Source organism: Hyperolius riggenbachi, chromosome 4 (assembly GCF_040937935.1).
Source record: "Hyperolius riggenbachi isolate aHypRig1 chromosome 4, aHypRig1.pri, whole genome shotgun sequence".
Classification (NCBI taxonomy): domain Eukaryota; kingdom Metazoa; phylum Chordata; class Amphibia; order Anura; family Hyperoliidae; genus Hyperolius; species Hyperolius riggenbachi.
Window position 1 is genome coordinate 24,790,783 of NC_090649.1, and position 16,826 is coordinate 24,807,608.

Here is a 16,826-nt window from a genome sequence, read left to right on the forward strand (position 1 = left end):
GGGGAGTCTGGCAGCTTGCTAGAAAGAGTTACAGAGTTCAGCTGGGTAGGGTTGAGGATCAAAGGCCAAAAAAGACTCTTGTGGGGTATCCTTTCATAGCTCAGTGGCCATCAAGTTCCCCCTTTTTAGCCTCACTGCACCTCAGTCCAGAGCACAAAAAAAAAGCAACAAGGGCAAGAGTGCTTTCTCCCACTTTCCATTCCATCTACTAGGTCATTGGAGAAGAACTAAAGTCAGTAGCGACCCTTATTGGCAGCAGCCCACTACTTTGTTTGAAGACAAAGTGCTTTGTATTTGACTTAATACCTCTAGCGACCCGTTTTGTCTGCTTCCACTTTTGGGAGTCTGATTACTTTTTACCGGTTGTATCACACCTTTCTAAAATTCCTACTTTTTGTTGACCCCTTGCTCAACACTCTGTGAAGACAAAAGAAATGTTGTAAAATACACAGTCCTCCATTCCAATGACACTGTGTGGCGTTCCATCGTTAACTCTGACATCGCAGTTCCGCTCATCCGCCCGCGTCTCTTGCGCAGATGTGTGTAGATGGGGGATTAGCTCAAATGGTAGAGCGCTCGCTTAGCATGCGAGAGGTAGCGGGATCGATGCCCGCATCCTCCACACACATACTTTTCCATCTTGAACCCCAGAGACAAACACTCATTTTCTGCACCTTCCGCTCGCTAGGAATGAGGATCAAAGGCTGGCAAAACCTTAGCTGGGGTATCCTTCGATAGCTCAGCTGGTAGAGCGGAGGACTGTAGATTGACAAAATGTTGAGAAAACTGTAATCCTTAGGTCGCTGGTTCGATTCCGGCTCGAAGAAACTTTTACGTCACGTTGATAACACACCGTCTTTCTTGTTGACCCTTTCCCGTTTGCATCCCATGATACAACAGCGTCTTCCTTACTCCACCGCTTTAGTGGAAAACGGCCCACGTCTCTGGCAAACCATTTTTGGGCTTCTACCTGCCAGGGTAATTACCTATTACTGTTACCCTGACTCAATTAAAAAAGGGGAGTCGGGCAGCTTGCTAGAAAGAGTTACAGAGTTCAGCTGGGTAGGGTTGAGGATCAGAGGCCAAAAAAGACTCTTGTGGGGTATCCTTTCATAGCTCAGTGGCCATCAAGTTCCCCCTTTTTAGCCTCACTGCACCTCAGTCCAGAGCACAAAAAAAAAGCAACAAGGGCAAGAGTGCTATCTCCCACTTTCCATTTCATCTACTAGGGCATTGGAGAAGAACTAAAGTCAGTAGCGACCCTTATTGGCAGCAGCCCACTACTTTGTTTGAAGACAAAGTGCTTTGTATTTGACTTAATACCTCTAGCGACCCGTTTTGTCTGCTTCCACTTTTGGGAGTCTGATTCCTTTTTACCGGTTGTATCACACCTTTCTAAAATTCCTACTTTTTGTTGACCCCTTGCTCAACACTCTGTGAAGACAAAAGAAATGTTGTAAAATACACAGTCCTCCATTCCAATGAAACTGTGTGGCGTTCCATCGTTAACCCTGACATCGCAGTTCCGCTCATCCGCCCGCGTCTCTTGCGCAGATGTGTGTAGATGGGGGATTAGCTCAAATGGTAGAGCGCTCGCTTAGCATGCGAGAGGTAGCGGGATCGATGCCCGCATCCTTCACACACATGCTTTTCCATCTTGAACCCCAGAGACAAACACTCATTTTCTGCACCTTCCGCTCGCTAGGAATGAGGATCAAAGGCTGGCAAAACCTTAGATGGGGTATCCTTCGATAGCTCAGCTGGTAGAGCGGAGGACTGTAGATTGACAAAATGTTGAGAAAACTGTAATCCTTAGGTCGCTGGTTCAATTCCGGCTCGAAGGAACTTTTACGTCACGTTGATAACACACCGTCTTTCTTGTTGACCCTTTCCCGTTTGCATCCCATGATACAACAGCGTCTTCCTTACTCCACCGCTTTAGTGGAAAACGGCCCACATCTCTGGCAAACCATTTTTGGGCTTCTACCTGCCAGGGTAATTACCTATTACTGTTACCCTGACTCAATTAAAAAAGGGGAGTCGGGCAGCTTGCTAGAAAGAGTTACAGAGTTCAGCTGGGTAGGGTTGAGGATCAAAGGCCCAAAAAGACTCTTGTGGGGTATCCTTTCATAGCTCAGTGGCCATCAAGTTCCCCCTTTTTAGCCTCACTGCACCTCAGTCCAGAGCACAAAAAAAAAGCAACAAGGGCGAGAGTGCTATCTCCCACTTTCCATTCCATCTACTAGGTCATTGGAGAAGAACTAAAGTCAGTAGCGACCCTTATTGGCAGCAGCCCACTACTTTGAAGACAAAGTGCTTTGTATTTGACTTAATACCTCTAGCGACCCGTTTTGTCTGCTTCCACTTTTGGGAGTCTGATTACTTTTTACCGGTTGTATCACACCTTTCTAAAATTCCTACTTTTTGTTGACCCCTTGCTCAACACTCTGTGAAGACAAAAGAAATGTTGTAAAATACACAGTCCTCCATTCCAATGAAACTGTGTGGCGTTCCATCGTTAACTCTGACATCGCAGTTCCGCTCATCCGCCCGCGTCTCTTGCGCAGATGTGTATAGATGGGGGATTAGCTCAAATGGTAGAGCGCTCGCTTAGCATGCGAGAGGTAGCGGGATCGATGCCCGCATCCTCCACACACATGCTTTTCCATCTTGAACCCCAGAGACAAACACTCATTTTCTGCACCTTCCGCTCGCTAGGAATGAGGATCAAAGGCTGGCAAAACCTCAGCTGGGGTATCCTTCGATAGCTCAGCTGGTAGAGCGGAGGACTGTAGATTGACAAAATGTTGAGAAAACTGTAATCCTTAGGTCGCTGGTTCGATTCCGGCTCGAAGGAACTTTTACGTCACGTTGATAACACACCGTCTTTCTTGTTGACCCTTTCCCGTTTGCATCCCATGATACAACAGCGTCTTCCTTACTCCACCGCTTTAGTGGAAAACGGCCCACATCTCTGGCAAACCATTTTTAGGCTTCTACCTGCCAGGGTAATTACCTATTACTGTTACCCTGACTCAATTAAAAAAGGGGAGTCGGGCAGCTTGCTAGAAAGAGTTACAGAGTTCAGCTGGGTAGGGTTGAGGATCAAAGGCCAAAAAAGACTCTTGTGGGGTATCCTTTCATAGCTCAGTGGCCATCAAGTTCCCCCTTTTTAGCCTCACTGCACCTCAGTCCAGAGCACACAAAAAAAGCAACAAGGGCAAGAGTGCTTTCTCCCACTTTCCATTCCATCTACTAGGTCATTGGAGAAGAACTAAAGTCAGTAGCGACCCTTATTGGCAGCAGCCCACTACTTTGTTTGAAGAAAAAGTGCTTTGTATTTGACTTAATACCTCTAGCGACCCGTTTTGTCTGCTTCCACTTTTGGGAGTCTGATTACTTTTTACCGGTTGTATCACACCTTTCTAAAATTCCTACTTTTTGTTGACCCCTTGCTCAACACTCTGTGAAGACAAAAGAAATGTTGTAAAATACACAGTCCTCCATTCCAATGAAACTGTGTGGCGTTCCATCGTTAACTCTGACATCGCAGTTCCGCTCATCCGCCCGCGTCTCTTGCGCAGATGTGTATAGATGGGGGATTAGCTCAAATGGTAGAGCGCTCGCTTAGCATGCGAGAGGTAGCGGGATCGATGCCCGCATCCTCCACACACATGCTTTTCCATCTTGAACCCCAGAGACAAACACTCATTTTCTGCACCTTCCGCTCGCTAGGAATGAGGATCAAAGGCTGGCAAAACCTTAGCTGGGGTATCCTTCGATAGCTCAGCTGGTAGAGCGGAGGACTGTAGATTGACAAAATGTTGAGAAAACTGTAATCCTTAGGTCGCTGGTTCGATTCCGGCTCGAAGGAACTTTTACGTCACGTTGATAACACACCGTCTTTCTTGTTGACCCTTTCCCGTTTGCATCCCATGATACAACAGCGTCTTCCTTACTCCGCCGCTTTAGTGGAAAACGGCCCACATCTCTGGCAAACCATTTTTGGGCTTCTACCTGCCAGGGTAATTACCTATTACTGTTACCCTGACTCAATTAAAAAAGGGGAGTCTGGCAGCTTGCTAGAAAGAGTTACAGAGTTCAGCTGGGTAGGGTTGAGGATCAAAGGCCAAAAAAGACTCTTGTGGGGTATCCTTTCATAGCTCAGTGGCCATCAAGTTCCCCCTTTTTAGCCTCACTGCACCTCAGTCCAGAGCACAAAAAAAAAGCAACAAGGGCAAGAGTGCTTTCTCCCACTTTCCATTCCATCTACTAGGTCATTGGAGAAGAACTAAAGTCAGTAGCGACCCTTATTGGCAGCAGCCCACTACTTTGTTTGAAGACAAAGTGCTTTGTATTTGACTTAATACCTCTAGCGACCCGTTTTGTCTGCTTCCACTTTTGGGAGTCTGATTACTTTTTACCGGTTGTATCACACCTTTCTAAAATTCCTACTTTTTGTTGACCCCTTGCTCAACACTCTGTGAAGACAAAAGAAATGTTGTAAAATACACAGTCCTCCATTCCAATGACACTGTGTGGCGTTCCATCGTTAACTCTGACATCGCAGTTCCGCTCATCCGCCCGCGTCTCTTGCGCAGATGTGTGTAGATGGGGGATTAGCTCAAATGGTAGAGCGCTCGCTTAGCATGCGAGAGGTAGCGGGATCGATGCCCGCATCCTCCACACACATACTTTTCCATCTTGAACCCCAGAGACAAACACTCATTTTCTGCACCTTCCGCTCGCTAGGAATGAGGATCAAAGGCTGGCAAAACCTTAGCTGGGGTATCCTTCGATAGCTCAGCTGGTAGAGCGGAGGACTGTAGATTGACAAAATGTTGAGAAAACTGTAATCCTTAGGTCGCTGGTTCGATTCCGGCTCGAAGAAACTTTTACGTCACGTTGATAACACACCGTCTTTCTTGTTGACCCTTTCCCGTTTGCATCCCATGATACAACAGCGTCTTCCTTACTCCACCGCTTTAGTGGAAAACGGCCCACGTCTCTGGCAAACCATTTTTGGGCTTCTACCTGCCAGGGTAATTACCTATTACTGTTACCCTGACTCAATTAAAAAAGGGGAGTCGGGCAGCTTGCTAGAAAGAGTTACAGAGTTCAGCTGGGTAGGGTTGAGGATCAGAGGCCAAAAAAGACTCTTGTGGGGTATCCTTTCATAGCTCAGTGGCCATCAAGTTCCCCCTTTTTAGCCTCACTGCACCTCAGTCCAGAGCACAAAAAAAAAGCAACAAGGGCAAGAGTGCTATCTCCCACTTTCCATTTCATCTACTAGGGCATTGGAGAAGAACTAAAGTCAGTAGCGACCCTTATTGGCAGCAGCCCACTACTTTGTTTGAAGACAAAGTGCTTTGTATTTGACTTAATACCTCTAGCGACCCGTTTTGTCTGCTTCCACTTTTGGGAGTCTGATTCCTTTTTACCGGTTGTATCACACCTTTCTAAAATTCCTACTTTTTGTTGACCCCTTGCTCAACACTCTGTGAAGACAAAAGAAATGTTGTAAAATACACAGTCCTCCATTCCAATGAAACTGTGTGGCGTTCCATCGTTAACCCTGACATCGCAGTTCCGCTCATCCGCCCGCGTCTCTTGCGCAGATGTGTGTAGATGGGGGATTAGCTCAAATGGTAGAGCGCTCGCTTAGCATGCGAGAGGTAGCGGGATCGATGCCCGCATCCTTCACACACATGCTTTTCCATCTTGAACCCCAGAGACAAACACTCATTTTCTGCACCTTCCGCTCGCTAGGAATGAGGATCAAAGGCTGGCAAAACCTTAGATGGGGTATCCTTCGATAGCTCAGCTGGTAGAGCGGAGGACTGTAGATTGACAAAATGTTGAGAAAACTGTAATCCTTAGGTCGCTGGTTCAATTCCGGCTCGAAGGAACTTTTACGTCACGTTGATAACACACCGTCTTTCTTGTTGACCCTTTCCCGTTTGCATCCCATGATACAACAGCGTCTTCCTTACTCCACCGCTTTAGTGGAAAACGGCCCACATCTCTGGCAAACCATTTTTGGGCTTCTACCTGCCAGGGTAATTACCTATTACTGTTACCCTGACTCAATTAAAAAAGGGGAGTCGGGCAGCTTGCTAGAAAGAGTTACAGAGTTCAGCTGGGTAGGGTTGAGGATCAAAGGCCCAAAAAGACTCTTGTGGGGTATCCTTTCATAGCTCAGTGGCCATCAAGTTCCCCCTTTTTAGCCTCACTGCACCTCAGTCCAGAGCACAAAAAAAAAGCAACAAGGGCGAGAGTGCTATCTCCCACTTTCCATTCCATCTACTAGGTCATTGGAGAAGAACTAAAGTCAGTAGCGACCCTTATTGGCAGCAGCCCACTACTTTGAAGACAAAGTGCTTTGTATTTGACTTAATACCTCTAGCGACCCGTTTTGTCTGCTTCCACTTTTGGGAGTCTGATTACTTTTTACCGGTTGTATCACACCTTTCTAAAATTCCTACTTTTTGTTGACCCCTTGCTCAACACTCTGTGAAGACAAAAGAAATGTTGTAAAATACACAGTCCTCCATTCCAATGAAACTGTGTGGCGTTCCATCGTTAACTCTGACATCGCAGTTCCGCTCATCCGCCCGCGTCTCTTGCGCAGATGTGTATAGATGGGGGATTAGCTCAAATGGTAGAGCGCTCGCTTAGCATGCGAGAGGTAGCGGGATCGATGCCCGCATCCTCCACACACATGCTTTTCCATCTTGAACCCCAGAGACAAACACTCATTTTCTGCACCTTCCGCTCGCTAGGAATGAGGATCAAAGGCTGGCAAAACCTTAGCTGGATTATCCTTCGATAGCTCAGCTGGTAGAGCGGAGGACTGTAGATTGACAAAATGTTGAGAAAACTGTAATCCTTAGGTCGCTGGTTCGATTCCGGCTCGAAGGAACATTTACGTCACGTTGATAACACACCGTCTTTCTTGTTGACCCTTTCCCGTTTGCATCCCATGATACAACAGCGTCTTCCTTACTCCACCGCTTTAGTGGAAAACGGCCCACATCTCTGGCAAACCATTTTTGGGCTTCTACCTGCCAGGGTAATTACCTATTACTGTTACCCTGACTCAATTAAAAAAGGGGAGTCGGGCAGCTTGCTAGAAAGAGTTACAGAGTTCAGCTGGGTAGGGTTGAGGATCAAAGGCCAAAAAAGACTCTTGTGGGGTATCCTTTCATAGCTCAGTGGCCATCAAGTTCCCCCTTTTTAGCCTCACTGCACCTCAGTCCAGAGCACAAAAAAAAAGCAACAAGGGCAAGAGTGCTATCTCCCACTTTCCATTTCATCTACTAGGGCATTGGAGAAGAACTAAAGTCAGTAGCGACCCTTATTGGCAGCAGCCCACTACTTTGTTTGAAGACAAAGTGCTTTGTATTTGACTTAATACCTCTAGCGACCCGTTTTGTCTGCTTCCACTTTTGGGAGTCTGATTACTTTTTACCGGTTGTATCACACCTTTCTAAAATTCCTACTTTTTGTTGACCCCTTGCTCAACACTCTGTGAAGACAAAAGAAATGTTGTAAAATACACAGTCCTCCATTCCAATGAAACTGTGTGGCGTTCCATCGTTAACTCTGACATCGCAGTTCCGCTCATCCGCCCGCGTCTCTTGCGCAGATGTGTATAGATGGGGGATTAGCTCAAATGGTAGAGCGCTCGCTTAGCATGCGAGAGGTAGCGGGATCGATGCCCGCATCCTCCACACACATGCTTTTCCATCTTGAACCCCAGAGGCAAACACTCATTTTCTGCACCTTCCGCTCGCTAGGAATGAGGATCAAAGGCTGGCAAAACCTTAGCTGGTGTATCCTTCGATAGCTCAGCTGGTAGAGCGGAGGACTGTAGATTGACAAAATGTTGAGAAAACTGTAATCCTTAGGTCGCTGGTTCGATTCCGGCTCGAAGGAACTTTTACGTCACGTTGATAACACACCGTCTTTCTTGTTGACCCTTTCCCATTTGCATCCCATGATACAACAGCGTCTTCCTTACTCCACCGCTTTAGTAGAAAACGGCCCACATCTCTGGCAAACCATTTTTGGGCTTCTACCTACCAGGGTAATTACCTATTACTGTTACCCTGACTCAATTAAAAAAGGGGAGTCGGGCAGCTTGCTAGAAAGAGTTACAGAGTTCAGCTGGGTAGGGTTGAGGATCAAAGGCCAAAAAAGACTCTTGTGGGGTATCCTTTCATAGCTCAGTGGCCATCAAGTTCCCCCTTTTTAGCCTCACTGCACCTCAGTCCAGAGCACAAAAAAAAAAGCAACAAGGGCAAGAGTGCTTTCTCCCACTTTCCATTCCATCTACTAGGTCATTGGAGAAGAACTAAAGTCAGTAGCGACCCTTATTGGCAGCAGCCCACTACTTTGTTTGAAGACAAAGTGCTTTGTATTTGACTTAATACCTCTAGCGACCCGTTTTGTCTGCTTCCACTTTTGGGAGTCTGATTACTTTTTACCGGTTGTATCACACCTTTCTAAAATTCCTACTTTTTGTTGACCCCTTGCTCAACACTCTGTGAAGACAAAAGAAATGTTGTAAAATACACAGTCCTCCATTCCAATGAAACTGTGTGGCGTTCCATCGTTAACTCTGACATCGCAGTTCCGCTCATCCGCCCGCGTCTCTTGCGCAGATGTGTATAGATGGGGGATTAGCTCAAATGGTAGAGCGCTCGCTTAGCATGCGAGAGGTAGCGGGATCGATGCCCGCATCCTCCACACACATGCTTTTCCATCTTGAACCCCAGAGACAAACACTCATTTTCTGCACCTTCCGCTCGCTAGGAATGAGGATCAAAGGCTGGCAAAACCTTAGCTGGGGTATCCTTCGATAGCTCAGCTGGTAGAGCGGAGGACTGTAGATTGACAAAATGTTGAGAAAACTGTAATCCTTAGGTCGCTGGTTCGATTCCGGCTCGAAGGAACTTTTACGTCACGTTGATAACACACCGTCTTTCTTGTTGACCCTTTCCCGTTTGCATCCCATGATACAACAGCGTCTTCCTTACTCCACCGCTTTAGTGGAAAACGGCCCACATCTCTGGCAAACCATTTTTGGGCTTCTACCTGCCAGGGTAATTACCTATTACTGTTACCCTGACTCAATTAAAAAAGGGGAGTCGGGCAGCTTGCTAGAAAGAGTTACAGAGTTCAGCTGGGTAGGGTTGAGGATCAAAGGCCAAAAAAGACTCTTGTGGGGTATCCTTTCATAGCTCAGTGGCCATCAAGTTCCCCCTTTTTAGCCTCACTGCACCTCAGTCCAGAGCACAAAAAAAAGCAACAAGGGCAAGAGTGCTTTCTCCCACTTTCCATTCCATCTACTAGGTCATTGGAGAAGAACTAAAGTCAGTAGCGACCCTTATTGGCAGCAGCCCACTACTTTGTTTGAAGACAAAGTGCTTTGTATTTGACTTAATACCTCTAGCGACCCGTTTTGTCTGCTTCCACTTTTGGGAGTCTGATTACTTTTTACCGGTGGTATCACACCTTTCTAAAATTCCTACTTTTTGTTGACCCCTTGCTCAACACTCTGTGAAGACAAAAGAAATGTTGTAAAATACACAGTCCTCCATTCCAATGAAACTGTGTGGCGTTCCATCGTTAACTCTGACATCGCAGTTCCGCTCATCCGCCCGCGTCTCTTGCGCAGATGTGTATAGATGGGGGATTAGCTCAAATGGTAGAGCGCTCGCTTAGCATGCGAGAGGTAGCGGGATCGATGCCCGCATCCTCCACACACATGCTTTTCCATCTTGAACCCCAGAGACAAACACTCATTTTCTGCACCTTCCGCTCGCTAGGAATGAGGATCAAAGGCTGGCAAAACCTTAGCTGGGGTATCCTTCGATAGCTCAGCTGGTAGAGCGGAGGACTGTAGATTGACAAAATGTTGAGAAAACTGTAATCCTTAGGTCGCTGGTTCGATTCCGGCTCGAAGGAACTTTTACGTCACGTTGATAACACACCGTCTTTCTTGTTGACCCTTTCCCGTTTGCATCCCATGATACAACAGCGTCTTCCTTACTCCACCGCTTTAGTGGAAAACGGCCCACATCTCTGGCAAACCATTTTTGGGCTTCTACCTGCCAGGGTAATTACCTATTACTGTTACCCTGACTCAATTAAAAAAGGGGAGTCGGGCAGCTTGCTAGAAAGAGTTACAGAGTTCAGCTGGGTAGGGTTGAGGATCAAAGGCCAAAAAAGACTCTTGTGGGGTATCCTTTCATAGCTCAGTGGCCATCAAGTTCCCCCTTTTTAGCCTCACTGCACCTCAGTCCAGAGCACAAAAAAAAAGCAACAAGGGCAAGAGTGCTTTCTCCCACTTTCCATTCCATCTACTAGGTCATTGGAGAAGAACTAAAGTCAGTAGCGACCCTTATTGGCAGCAGCCCACTACTTTGTTTGAAGACAAAGTGCTTTGTATTTGACTTAATACCTCTAGCGACCCGTTTTGTCTGCTTCCACTTTTGGGAGTCTGATTACTTTTTACCGGTTGTATCACACCTTTCTAAAATTCCTACTTTTTGTTGACCCCTTGCTCAACACTCTGTGAAGACAAAAGAAATGTTGTAAAATACACAGTCCTCCATTCCAATGAAACTGTGTGGCGTTCCATCGTTAACTCTGACATCGCAGTTCCGCTCATCCGCCCGCGTCTCTTGCGCAGATGTGTATAGATGGGGGATTAGCTCAAATGGTAGAGCGCTCGCTTAGCATGCGAGAAGTAGCGGGATCGATGCCTGCATCCTCCACACACATGCTTTTCCATCTTGAACCCCAGAGACAAACACTCATTTTCTGCACCTTCCGCTCGCTAGGAATGAGGATCAAAGGCTGGCAAAACCTTAGCTGGGGTATCCTTCGATAGCTCAGCTGGTAGAGCGGAGGACTGTAGATTGACAAAATGTTGAGAAAACTGTAATCCTTAGGTTGCTGGTTCGATTCTGGCTCGAAGGAACATTTACGTCACGTTGATAACACACCGTCTTTCTTGTTGACCCTTTCCCGTTTGCATCCCATGATACAACAGCGTCTTCCTTACTCCACCGCTTTAGTGGAAAACGGCCCACATCTCTGGCAAACCATTTTTGGGCTTCTACCTGCCAGGGTAATTACCAATTACTGTTACCCTGACTCAATTAAAAAAGGGGAGTCGGGCAGCTTGCTAGAAAGAGTTACAGAGTTCAGCTGGGTAGGGTTGAGGATCAAAGGCCAAAAAAGACTCTTGTGGGGTATCCTTTCATAGCTCAGTGGCCATCAAGTTCCCCCTTTTTAGCCTCACTGCACCTCAGTCCAGAGCACAAAAAAAAAGCAACAAGGGCAAGAGTGCTATCTCCCACTTTCCATTTCATCTACTAGGGCATTGGAGAAGAACTAAAGTCAGTAGCGACCCTTATTGGCAGCAGCCCACTACTTTGTTTGAAGACAAAGTGCTTTGTATTTGACTTAATACCTCTAGCGACCCGTTTTGTCTGCTTCCACTTTTGGGAGTCTGATTCCTTTTTACCGGTTGTATCACACCTTTCTAAAATTCCTACTTTTTGTTGACCCCTTGCTCAACACTCTGTGAAGACAAAAGAAATGTTGTAAAATACACAGTCCTCCATTCCAATGAAACTGTGTGGCGTTCCATCGTTAACCCTGACATCGCAGTTCCGCTCATCCGCCCGCGTCTCTTGCGCAGATGTGTGTAGATGGGGGATTAGCTCAAATGGTAGAGCGCTCGCTTAGCATGCGAGAGGTAGCGGGATCGATGCCCGCATCCTTCACACACATGCTTTTCCATCTTGAACCCCAGAGACAAACACTCATTTTCTGCACCTTCCGCTCGCTAGGAATGAGGATCAAAGGCTGGCAAAACCTTAGCTGGGGTATACTTCGATAGCTCAGCTGGTAGAGCGGAGGACTGTAGATTGACAAAATGTTGAGAAAACTGTAATCCTTAGGTCGCTGGTTCAATTCCGGCTCGAAGGAACTTTTACGTCACGTTGATAACACACCGTCTTTCTTGTTGACCCTTTCCCGTTTGCATCCCATGATACAACAGCGTCTTCCTTACTCCACCGCTTTAGTGGAAAACGGCCCACATCTCTGGCAAACCATTTTTGGGCTTCTACCTGCCAGGGTAATTACCTATTACTGTTACCCTGACTCAATTAAAAAAGGGGAGTCGGGCAGCTTGCTAGAAAGAGTTACAGAGTTCAGATGGGTAGGGTTGAGGATCAAAGGCCAAAAAAGACTCTTGTGGGGTATCCTTTCATAGCTCAGTGGCCATCAAGTTCCCCCTTTTTAGCCTCACTGCACCTCAGTCCAGAGCACAAAAAAAAAGCAACAAGGGCGAGAGTGCTATCTCCCACTTTCCATTCCATCTACTAGGTCATTGGAGAAGAACTAAAGTCAGTAGCGACCCTTATTGGCAGCAGCCCACTACTTTGTTTGAAGACAAAGTGCTTTGTATTTGACTTAATACCTCTAGCGACCCGTTTTGTCTGCTTCCACTTTTGGGAGTCTGATTACTTTTTACCGGTTGTATCACACCTTTCTAAAATTCCTACTTTTTGTTGACCCCTTGCTCAACACTCTGTGAAGACAAAAGAAATGTTGTAAAATACACAGTCCTCCATTCCAATGAAACTGTGTGGCGTTCCATCGTTAACTCTGACATCGCAGTTCCGCTCATCCGCCCGCGTCTCTTGCGCAGATGTGTATAGATGGGGGATTAGCTCAAATGGTGGAGCGCTCGCTTAGCATGCGAGAGGTAGCGGGATCGATGCCCGCATCCTCCACACACATGCTTTTCCATCTTGAACCCCAGAGACAAACACTCATTTTCTGCACCTTCCGCTCGCTAGGAATGAGGATCAAAGGCTGGCAAAACCTTAGCTGGGGTATCCTTCGATAGCTCAGCTGGTAGAGCGGAGGACTGTAGATTGACAAAATGTTGAGAAAACTGTAATCCTTAGGTCGCTGGTTCGATTCCGGCTCGAAGGAACTTTTACGTCACGTTGATAACACACCGTCTTTCTTGTTGACCCTTTCCCGTTTGCATCCCATGATACAACAGCGTCTTCCTTACTCCACCGCTTTAGTGGAAAACGGCCCACATCTCTGGCAAACCATTTTTGGGCTTCTACCTGCCAGGGTAATTACCTATTACTGTTACCCTGACTCAATTAAAAAAGGGGAGTCGGGCAGCTTGCTAGAAAGAGTTACAGAGTTCAGCTGGGTAGGGTTGAGGATCAAAGGCCAAAAAAGACTCTTGTGGGGTATCCTTTCATAGCTCAGTGGCCATCAAGTTCCCCCTTTTTAGCCTCACTGCACCTCAGTCCAGAGCACAAAAAAAAAGCAACAAGGGCAAGAGTGCTTTCTCCCACTTTCCATTCCATCTACTAGGTCATTGGAGAAGAACTAAAGTCAGTAGCGACCCTTATTGGCAGCAGCCCACTACTTTGTTTGAAGACAAAGTGCTTTGTATTTGACTTAATACCTCTAGCGACCCGTTTTGTCTGCTTCCACTTTTGGGAGTCTGATTACTTTTTACCGGTTGTATCACACCTTTCTAAAATTCCTACTTTTTGTTGACCCCTTGCTCAACACTCTGTGAAGACAAAAGAAATGTTGTAAAATACACAGTCCTCCATTCCAATGAAACTGTGTGGCGTTCCATCGTTAACTCTGACATCGCAGTTCCGCTCATCCGCCCGCGTCTCTTGCGCAGATGTGTATAGATGGGGGATTAGCTCAAATGGTAGAGCGCTCGCTTAGCATGCGAGAGGTAGCGGGATCGATGCCCGCATCCTCCACACACATGCTTTTCCATCTTGAACCCCAGAGACAAACACTCATTTTCTGCACCTTCCGCTCGCTAGGAATGAGGATCAAAGGCTGGCAAAACCTTAGCTGGGGTATCCTTCGATAGCTCAGCTGGTAGAGCGGAGGACTGTAGATTGACAAAATGTTGAGAAAACTGTAATCCTTAGGTCGCTGGTTCGATTCCGGCTCGAAGGAACTTTTACGTCACGTTGATAACACACCGTCTTTCTTGTTGACCCTTTCCCGTTTGCATCCCATGATACAACAGCGTCTTCCTTACTCCACCGCTTTAGTGGAAAACGGCCCACATCTCTGGCAAACCATTTTTGGGCTTCTACCTGCCAGGGTAATTACCTATTACTGTTACCCTGACTCAATTAAAAAAGGGGAGTCGGGCAGCTTGCTAGAAAGAGTTACAGAGTTCAGCTGGGTAGGGTTGAGGATCAAAGGCCAAAAAAGACTCTTGTGGGGTATCCTTTCATAGCTCAGTGGCCATCAAGTTCCCCCTTTTTAGCCTCACTGCACCTCAGTCCAGAGCACAAAAAAAAAGCAACAAGGGCAAGAGTGCTATCTCCCACTTTCCATTCCATCTACTAGGTCATTGGAGAAGAACTAAAGTCAGTAGCGACCCTTATTGGCAGCAGCCCACTACTTTGTTTGAAGACAAAGTGCTTTGTATTTGACTTAATACCTCTAGCGACCCGTTTTGTCTGCTTCCACTTTTGGGAGTCTGATTACTTTTTACCGGTTGTATCACACCTTTCTAAAATTCCTACTTTTTGTTGACCCCTTGCTCAACACTCTGTGAAGACAAAAGAAATGTTGTAAAATACACAGTCCTCCATTCCAATGAAACTGTGTGGCGTTCCATCGTTAACTCTGACATCGCAGTTCCGCTCATCCGCCCGCGTCTCTTGCGCAGATGTGTATAGATGGGGGATTAGCTCAAATGGTAGAGCGCTCGCTTAGCATGCGAGAGGTAGCGGGATCGATGCCCGCATCCTCCACACACATGCTTTTCCATCTTGAACCCCAGAGACAAACACTCATTTTCTGCACCTTCCGCTCGCTAGGAATGAGGATCAAAGGCTGGCAAAACCTTAGCTGGGGTATCCTTCGATAGCTCAGCTGGTAGAGCGGAGGACTGTAGATTGACAAATTGTTGAGAAAACTGTAATCCTTAGGTCGCTGGTTCGATTCCGGCTTGAAGGAACTTTTACGTCACGTTGATAACACACCGTCTTTCTTGTTGACCCTTTCCCGTTTGCATCCCATGATACAACAGCGTCTTCCTTACTCCACCGCTTTAGTGGAAAACGGCCCACATCTCTGGCAAACCATTTTTGGGCTTCTACCTGCCAGGGTAATTACCTATTACTGTTACCCTGACTCAATTAAAAAAGGGGAGTCGGGCAGCTTGCTAGAAAGAGTTACAGAGTTCAGCTGGGTAGGGTTGAGGATCAAAGGCCAAAAAAGACTCTTGTGGGGTATCCTTTCATAGCTCAGTGGCCATCAAGTTCCCCCTTTTTAGCCTCACTGCACCTCAGTCCAGAGCACAAAAAAAAAGCAACAAGGGCAAGAGTGCTATCTCCCACTTTCCATTCCATCTACTAGGTCATTGGAGAAGAACTAAAGTCAGTAGCGACCCTTATTGGCAGCAGCCCACTACTTTGTTTGAAGACAAAGTGCTTTGTATTTGACTTAATACCTCTAGCGACCCGTTTTGTCTGCTTCCACTTTTGGGAGTCTGATTACTTTTTACCGGTTGTATCACACCTTTCTAAAATTCCTACTTTTTGTTGACCCCTTGCTCAACACTCTGTGAAGACAAAAGAAATGTTGTAAAATACACAGTCCTCCATTCCAATGAAACTGTGTGGCGTTCCATCGTTAACTCTGACATCGCAGTTCCGCTCATCCGCCCGCGTCTCTTGCGCAGATGTGTATAGATGGGGGATTAGCTCAAATGGTAGAGCGCTCGCTTCGCATGCGAGAGGTAGCGGGATCGATGCCCGCATCCTCCACACACATGCTTTTCCATCTTGAACCCCAGAGACAAACACTCATTTTCTGCACCTTCCGCTCACTAGGAATGAGGATCAAAGGCTGGCAAAACCTTAGCTGGGGTATCCTTCGATAGCTCAGCTGGTAGAGCGGAGGACTGTAGATTGAAAAATTGTTGAGAAAACTGTAATCCTTAGGTCGCTGGTTCGATACCGGCTTGAAGGAACTTTTACGTCACGTTGATAACACACCGTCTTTCTTGTTGACCGTTTCCCGTTTGCATCCCATGATACAACAGCGTCTTCCTTACTCCACCGCTTTAGTGGAAAACGGCCCACATCTCTGGCAAACCATTTTTGGGCTTCTACCTGCCAGGGTAATTACCTATTACTGTTACCCTGACTCAATTAAAAAAGGGGAGTCGGGCAGCTTGCTAGAAAGAGTTACAGAGTTCAGCTGGGTAGGGTTGAGGATCAAAGGCCAAAAAAGACTCTTGTGGGGTATCCTTTCATAGCTCAGTGGCCATCAAGTTCCCCCTTTTTAGCCTCACTGCACCTCAGTCCAGAGCACAAAAAAAAAGCAACAAGGGCAAGAGTGCTTTCTCCCACTTTCCATTCCATCTACTAGGTCATTGGAGAAGAACTAAAGTCAGTAGCGACCCTTATTGGCAGCAGCCCACTACTTTGTTTGAAGACAAAGTGCTTTGTATTTGACTTAATACCTCTAGCGACCCGTTTTGTCTGCTTCCACTTTTGGGAGTCTGATTACTTTTTACCGGTTGTATCACACCTTTCTAAAATTCCTACTTTTTGTTGACACCTTGCTCAACACTCTGTGAAGACAAAAGAAATGTTGTAAAATACACAGTCCTCCATTCCAATGAAACTGTGTGGCGTTCCATCGTTAACTCTGACATCGCAGTTCCGCTCATCCGCCCGCGTCTCTTGCGCAGATGTGTATAGATGGGGGATTAGCTC

General features: G+C 46.7%; 29 non-coding genes across 29 annotated transcripts; all 29 read left to right on the forward strand.

Moving 5' to 3' along the window:
* Positions 1-549: 549 nt before the first annotated feature.
* On the forward strand, positions 550-622 carry TRNAA-AGC (transfer RNA alanine (anticodon AGC)). The gene has a single exon. It is a non-coding gene; the product is annotated as a tRNA-Ala (tRNA).
* A 106-nt stretch (positions 623-728) lies between these two features.
* TRNAY-GUA (transfer RNA tyrosine (anticodon GUA)) lies at positions 729-827 on the forward strand. Its single transcript has 2 exons — positions 729-765; positions 792-827. It is a non-coding gene; the product is annotated as a tRNA-Tyr (tRNA).
* A 739-nt stretch (positions 828-1,566) lies between these two features.
* On the forward strand, positions 1,567-1,639 carry TRNAA-AGC (transfer RNA alanine (anticodon AGC)). Its single transcript has one exon. It is a non-coding gene; the product is annotated as a tRNA-Ala (tRNA).
* Positions 1,640-1,745: 106 nt separating this feature from the next.
* TRNAY-GUA (transfer RNA tyrosine (anticodon GUA)) lies at positions 1,746-1,844 on the forward strand. Its single transcript has 2 exons — positions 1,746-1,782; positions 1,809-1,844. It is a non-coding gene; the product is annotated as a tRNA-Tyr (tRNA).
* Positions 1,845-2,579: 735 nt separating this feature from the next.
* On the forward strand, positions 2,580-2,652 carry TRNAA-AGC (transfer RNA alanine (anticodon AGC)). The gene has a single exon. It is a non-coding gene; the product is annotated as a tRNA-Ala (tRNA).
* Positions 2,653-2,758: 106 nt separating this feature from the next.
* Positions 2,759-2,857, forward strand: TRNAY-GUA (transfer RNA tyrosine (anticodon GUA)). Its single transcript has 2 exons — positions 2,759-2,795; positions 2,822-2,857. It is a non-coding gene; the product is annotated as a tRNA-Tyr (tRNA).
* Positions 2,858-3,596: 739 nt separating this feature from the next.
* Positions 3,597-3,669, forward strand: TRNAA-AGC (transfer RNA alanine (anticodon AGC)). The gene has a single exon. It is a non-coding gene; the product is annotated as a tRNA-Ala (tRNA).
* A 106-nt stretch (positions 3,670-3,775) lies between these two features.
* TRNAY-GUA (transfer RNA tyrosine (anticodon GUA)) lies at positions 3,776-3,874 on the forward strand. Its single transcript has 2 exons — positions 3,776-3,812; positions 3,839-3,874. It is a non-coding gene; the product is annotated as a tRNA-Tyr (tRNA).
* A 739-nt stretch (positions 3,875-4,613) lies between these two features.
* TRNAA-AGC (transfer RNA alanine (anticodon AGC)) lies at positions 4,614-4,686 on the forward strand. Its single transcript has one exon. It is a non-coding gene; the product is annotated as a tRNA-Ala (tRNA).
* Positions 4,687-4,792: 106 nt separating this feature from the next.
* Positions 4,793-4,891, forward strand: TRNAY-GUA (transfer RNA tyrosine (anticodon GUA)). Its single transcript has 2 exons — positions 4,793-4,829; positions 4,856-4,891. It is a non-coding gene; the product is annotated as a tRNA-Tyr (tRNA).
* A 739-nt stretch (positions 4,892-5,630) lies between these two features.
* Positions 5,631-5,703, forward strand: TRNAA-AGC (transfer RNA alanine (anticodon AGC)). Its single transcript has one exon. It is a non-coding gene; the product is annotated as a tRNA-Ala (tRNA).
* A 106-nt stretch (positions 5,704-5,809) lies between these two features.
* Positions 5,810-5,908, forward strand: TRNAY-GUA (transfer RNA tyrosine (anticodon GUA)). Its single transcript has 2 exons — positions 5,810-5,846; positions 5,873-5,908. It is a non-coding gene; the product is annotated as a tRNA-Tyr (tRNA).
* A 735-nt stretch (positions 5,909-6,643) lies between these two features.
* On the forward strand, positions 6,644-6,716 carry TRNAA-AGC (transfer RNA alanine (anticodon AGC)). Its single transcript has one exon. It is a non-coding gene; the product is annotated as a tRNA-Ala (tRNA).
* A 106-nt stretch (positions 6,717-6,822) lies between these two features.
* Positions 6,823-6,921, forward strand: TRNAY-GUA (transfer RNA tyrosine (anticodon GUA)). The gene is made up of 2 exons: positions 6,823-6,859; positions 6,886-6,921. It is a non-coding gene; the product is annotated as a tRNA-Tyr (tRNA).
* A 739-nt stretch (positions 6,922-7,660) lies between these two features.
* Positions 7,661-7,733, forward strand: TRNAA-AGC (transfer RNA alanine (anticodon AGC)). Its single transcript has one exon. It is a non-coding gene; the product is annotated as a tRNA-Ala (tRNA).
* Positions 7,734-7,839: 106 nt separating this feature from the next.
* On the forward strand, positions 7,840-7,938 carry TRNAY-GUA (transfer RNA tyrosine (anticodon GUA)). Its single transcript has 2 exons — positions 7,840-7,876; positions 7,903-7,938. It is a non-coding gene; the product is annotated as a tRNA-Tyr (tRNA).
* A 740-nt stretch (positions 7,939-8,678) lies between these two features.
* Positions 8,679-8,751, forward strand: TRNAA-AGC (transfer RNA alanine (anticodon AGC)). The gene has a single exon. It is a non-coding gene; the product is annotated as a tRNA-Ala (tRNA).
* Positions 8,752-8,857: 106 nt separating this feature from the next.
* On the forward strand, positions 8,858-8,956 carry TRNAY-GUA (transfer RNA tyrosine (anticodon GUA)). The gene is made up of 2 exons: positions 8,858-8,894; positions 8,921-8,956. It is a non-coding gene; the product is annotated as a tRNA-Tyr (tRNA).
* Positions 8,957-9,694: 738 nt separating this feature from the next.
* Positions 9,695-9,767, forward strand: TRNAA-AGC (transfer RNA alanine (anticodon AGC)). Its single transcript has one exon. It is a non-coding gene; the product is annotated as a tRNA-Ala (tRNA).
* A 106-nt stretch (positions 9,768-9,873) lies between these two features.
* TRNAY-GUA (transfer RNA tyrosine (anticodon GUA)) lies at positions 9,874-9,972 on the forward strand. The gene is made up of 2 exons: positions 9,874-9,910; positions 9,937-9,972. It is a non-coding gene; the product is annotated as a tRNA-Tyr (tRNA).
* Positions 9,973-11,728: 1,756 nt separating this feature from the next.
* TRNAA-AGC (transfer RNA alanine (anticodon AGC)) lies at positions 11,729-11,801 on the forward strand. The gene has a single exon. It is a non-coding gene; the product is annotated as a tRNA-Ala (tRNA).
* A 106-nt stretch (positions 11,802-11,907) lies between these two features.
* TRNAY-GUA (transfer RNA tyrosine (anticodon GUA)) lies at positions 11,908-12,006 on the forward strand. The gene is made up of 2 exons: positions 11,908-11,944; positions 11,971-12,006. It is a non-coding gene; the product is annotated as a tRNA-Tyr (tRNA).
* A 918-nt stretch (positions 12,007-12,924) lies between these two features.
* On the forward strand, positions 12,925-13,023 carry TRNAY-GUA (transfer RNA tyrosine (anticodon GUA)). The gene is made up of 2 exons: positions 12,925-12,961; positions 12,988-13,023. It is a non-coding gene; the product is annotated as a tRNA-Tyr (tRNA).
* Positions 13,024-13,762: 739 nt separating this feature from the next.
* TRNAA-AGC (transfer RNA alanine (anticodon AGC)) lies at positions 13,763-13,835 on the forward strand. Its single transcript has one exon. It is a non-coding gene; the product is annotated as a tRNA-Ala (tRNA).
* Positions 13,836-13,941: 106 nt separating this feature from the next.
* On the forward strand, positions 13,942-14,040 carry TRNAY-GUA (transfer RNA tyrosine (anticodon GUA)). Its single transcript has 2 exons — positions 13,942-13,978; positions 14,005-14,040. It is a non-coding gene; the product is annotated as a tRNA-Tyr (tRNA).
* A 739-nt stretch (positions 14,041-14,779) lies between these two features.
* Positions 14,780-14,852, forward strand: TRNAA-AGC (transfer RNA alanine (anticodon AGC)). Its single transcript has one exon. It is a non-coding gene; the product is annotated as a tRNA-Ala (tRNA).
* A 106-nt stretch (positions 14,853-14,958) lies between these two features.
* TRNAY-GUA (transfer RNA tyrosine (anticodon GUA)) lies at positions 14,959-15,057 on the forward strand. Its single transcript has 2 exons — positions 14,959-14,995; positions 15,022-15,057. It is a non-coding gene; the product is annotated as a tRNA-Tyr (tRNA).
* A 739-nt stretch (positions 15,058-15,796) lies between these two features.
* On the forward strand, positions 15,797-15,869 carry TRNAA-CGC (transfer RNA alanine (anticodon CGC)). Its single transcript has one exon. It is a non-coding gene; the product is annotated as a tRNA-Ala (tRNA).
* Positions 15,870-15,975: 106 nt separating this feature from the next.
* On the forward strand, positions 15,976-16,074 carry TRNAY-GUA (transfer RNA tyrosine (anticodon GUA)). The gene is made up of 2 exons: positions 15,976-16,012; positions 16,039-16,074. It is a non-coding gene; the product is annotated as a tRNA-Tyr (tRNA).
* Positions 16,075-16,826: the final 752 nt, after the last annotated feature.